Consider the following 4,675-nt stretch of genomic DNA (forward strand, 5'->3'; position numbering starts at 1 on the left):
ACTAAATGGATTAAATAAGTCAATAAATGGGTTAAAGAATATCATTACTGAATAGATTAAATTGATAACGAAATAGATTAAACTGGTCTCTAGATAGATTAAACTAATCACAGTATTAAAAAATGTGGCATGTTTTTTGATTAATATACTAGAATAGTCCAAATTATTACAAAGCAAATATACAAACCATTAGCATCAAACACAAGTATTTTATATTGACTGTTGAGATCATAAATATGAAATTAGTTCACAAGGTAATACCAGTGAATCGTATTATTGACAACAAAGGTTCTCATAATCTTAATTGACGGACTATCAATTAAATAAATAATTAGAACATGTAGACACCTTTACAAAATCAATCAAAACACCAAACCATATAGACAAGTAGTAGTAATTTAAACAAAATTAACAAGAAAGAGAGAAAAAGGGAAGAATGGATGGTGGCATGCACCTTGAAACGGATGGCTGGTGGAGGTGGTTTGGCACGATCGACAAGGCTATATGGTGAAGCATTGGCTGCTCCAACGAGGTATAAGGAGAGGGAGGTGGAAGGAGACCAAAAGGTATGAGAGAGAAAGAGAGTAAAATTAACATTAAGGATTAAAATAATTTAATTTATTGAAAATGCGAACCACCAAATAGTGCATGGATGGAATTAAATTGTTGGGTAAATGTAAAACCAATTATGAACCATGACTTCTCGGGGAAAGAAAAAGAGACGCACAAAAAACACAAGCAATAAAATGCAAAGAATTTGTTCCAAATTCATGTGAATAATCGATCCTATAACTTCTTATATGAAAGATGTTATCTTTGCCCCATTTATAATACAAGCTTACGCTGACTAGGATATATTGCAAAAATTAGTGAGCCCATAAATTCAAGGCCCCATAAATTAGGTGACCTGATAGCTTATGGGTCAATTGCGTATGTAATGAAGATAAATCATTATTAACCTCCCAAAGTCCTAACTATATAGAAGTTTAAGTCGAGGTCGATCCTATATAAACAATTGGTTTCAATTATTAGCTATTTTCGATTCAGATAAAAGCAAGCATATAACAAGACGACGATAAATTATATCTTTGCTTGTTGATCATTCATTAAGTCCTTCTAAGACGAGGGCAAGGTTATGATGGGCTGGTAACATAAAAGGTGAGATAAATGGCCTCAAGATTTGATTATGGATGATACTCTAAATGCATACTATATGTTCATTGTTTTGCTCATCAACTTCAATTAACTCTTGTTGCCGTTGCTAAAAAGAATAATGAGTGTGGTTGGCTTTTTGATACACTTGGAACCTTGTTGAATGTGGTTGGAAATTCTTGTAAAAGAAGAGAAATGATTCGAGACATCCAAGCTCAAAATGTTGCTCGATCCTTAGAAATGGGTGAACTTGAAACGGGATCGGGGTTAAATCAAGAACTTGATTTGAAAAGACCCGGTGACACTCGGTGGGGTTCTCACTACAAAACTCTACAAAATGTTATGAACTTGTTTCCTACACTTGTTGATGTACTTTTGATGATTGGAAAAATGGTTCAAATGCGGATGATAAGGCAAAAGCTCAAGGTGTTGTGCTCTTACTAGAATCGTTTGATTTTGTTTTTATGGCACAACTAATGTCTACAATATTTGGGTATATTAATGAGTTGTGTAATGCTTTACAAAGAAAAGATCAAGACATTGTTAATGCCATGAGACTTGTTTCTTTGACTAAAAAAGTATTGCAAAAATTGAGGGATGATGGGTGTTGGAAAATCGTAGAACAACTAAGGGACATATCCAATGTAGATTTTCCCGTCATGACTCCATTAATGGTCAATAATAAACCATAAATTGAGTTCGCGGGTGAGGGTAGAAATAAGATCATGATTCAAATTCGTCCATTGCTAGCCTCTATTTAATATCAATTCATGTTAAGTTTTATGCAAATAAACAATCACAAAATATATTAGTGCAATATAAAAGTTAATCTAATATCTAATCAAAAGACTAATTTTTGGTGACATTTTATCAAAGCAATCATATTACTGGAATCCTAACCAGATTGTCAAATTATTTTATTAGGCGTTAGAACAATTCCTTAGGTCTTTGATTAGCAATAATAGTTATGTGAGATGATAAATGCAGTAAAACATACAATCATGCATATGAATAATAATAAAAAAAAATTAAAAGAGAAGATTTAGGATTAGAATGAACAAAGAGCGTTAATTCGTTCAAGATCTACATTTGTGACAAGTAAATTGTTAGTAAAATAAGAATTAAATTCGAATTGACCTTCAGGAATTATACCTTGTTGCTTTAGTCTTATGCAATATAGTGATCTTTAGGATGACCAATCTTGAAACTTAAAATAAGAAATTTGAAGAGATAGATGTGTTTGAATGTGAGTTTGATTATTGGAGAATATGTGTAAAAGTCATTGGAAAAAGTGTATAAAACCATGTGAATAAGGTATGAAGGCATGTGAAGGTGTATGTAATATTGTTCAAATAAGTCAGATATTTATAGGAAAAAGAACCCAAAAACGAAATGAGAAGATAATAAAACCTCACGATTTTATAAAACAGCTCGTGCGCTGAAGCATAAAGTGTGCGCTCCATGCACGATCTTGTGCGACACACACAGGCTGACCGTCTCGCGCACTAGCTTTTTGCATTTTTTTAGAATCCGATTTTTTTACTCGTTTTAAGATTCTTTTTATTCTTAATGAAAACTTATCCTTTGAATTTGAAATCAACTTTCTTTGGGAATAAAAATTTGATTTTTGAAATATCCTTTAAAATTAATTATCTAAAGTAATTAATATTAAAATATTAAAAATGCAATTAATTTTCATAATTAATTTAATTGAGCCTCTAAAATTGAAATTGAATTTAACAAATAGATTTATATTTTCAAAATGCTTTTGGCTTAGTTTGTTCGATTGCTTTTCCTTTGGACCAAACAAATTAAACGACGGTATTTTTTATATAAAAAGGTCGATTTGCGTCGGACCTGAGACCCCTATTTGCGTCGGACTTGGGTCCGACGGCACAGGTCTCAACGCAGATGACCTAGAACTGATATGCGTCGTATGTGGAAACGAGCAAATGTTTTAGCTATTTGCGTCGCACGTTGTGTACGGTGCGACGCAAATTGGTCATTCCAGCCCGTACAAACTACAGGCGGGTTATAAAGGGATATAAGTGGAATTTGCGTCGCACATAGCAGGGGGTACGATGCAAGTCAGTCATCTGCGTCGCACCTTGCGCCATGTGCGACGCAAATGACCTCATGTAAAAAATAAAAAAACGCAAAAAAAACCAGATCTAACAAATAGAAATTTCACTAAATATATTTTTTTTAAAAATACAAATCACGAAATGGAACGAACGAAATTTGCCAAAAACCAGATCTCGTTCTTCAATCTCGTTCTTCAAGTCTCTTTCTTCAAATCGCCAAAAACCAGATCTAATAGAAAGACATCTCGTTCTTCTCAAATCTCGTTCTTCAAATTTAAAAAATAAACATAAATATGACAAAACAAAGAAATTCTGAATAAAATTTGAACTAAAAATACCTGAGAATAGCCAAGTGGAACGAACGAAATTCGCTGCTCTTCTTCGAACATTAGATCTGAGAAAGGGTTGGTGTTTTTTCAATTTTTATCGTTGCTTACTTCGAATGTGATGTCGTTGTTGGTGTTTGAAGCGGCGGAGTTTAAAAAATAACGAATGTGATGTCGTTGTTGGTGTTTGAAGCGGCGGTGTTCGACGGACATTCCTCAGGAAACAACAACGAATAGCATAAATAAAAAGCGTTGGTGTTGAGCTGCTACTGCTACTACGCCATAGTTGGTGTTTGAAGAGAGAGAGAGAGAGAGAGAGGTGCTGAGAATTGAGAGGTAGGGAGAGGGGCTGAGAATTGAGAGGGAGGGAGAGGCGTGTGATGCTAGGGTTTCTGAAGTAGTGGGCCTCGTGAAATAAAATAGGAGTGGCCTTAATATGCGTCGCACATTGAACAGGTGTGTTGCAAATTGGGTATTTTGCAACGCACCTAAAAGACGTGCGACGCAGATAGTTTGAATTTTTTTTTAATGTAGAGACGATTTGCGTCGCATGAGTCAGGGTATCCGACGCACATTTGGCTTTTGCAACGCATGTAAAGCATGTGCGACGCAAATGGGACATATCTAGTGCTTATGTACCCATGTTGTGCGTTGCACTCCTCCCACATGCGACGCAAATCCCAACTGTGCGTCGTTTCCGTTTCTGTGCGACGCAATTGAGGGGACGCAAATCGTCCTTTTCTACTACTGTTATATCATTGGGGTACTATATGGAGAGACACAATTTTGTGTCTATAAAAGTAATATATAAAGCAAATTACACAAGTTAGCTCGCGTGGTTATGACATTGGAAGCCCTTATTCGATATCGTTTGTCACATCCACCTAAAATGACAACTAAACATCTGTGTCACCTAATATGCCAAACCAATAAGAGTTTTAAAGAGATAATACTCATTTAAAGTTAGACAATGGAATTTGTCTTATAATAAAATACAAGAGATGATTTGTATAATTTATTGATTACTAATTCTAATATAAAACTAGTTATTAGGTCCGGATTATGCTCCGGGTAAGAAAAATTTCATTTATTAATATAATACTTTATGATAAT

The sequence above is a fragment of the Beta vulgaris genome, chromosome 1, assembly GCF_026745355.1.
Source record: "Beta vulgaris subsp. vulgaris cultivar EL10 chromosome 1, EL10.2, whole genome shotgun sequence".
NCBI classification, from domain to species: Eukaryota; Viridiplantae; Streptophyta; class Magnoliopsida; order Caryophyllales; family Amaranthaceae; genus Beta; species Beta vulgaris.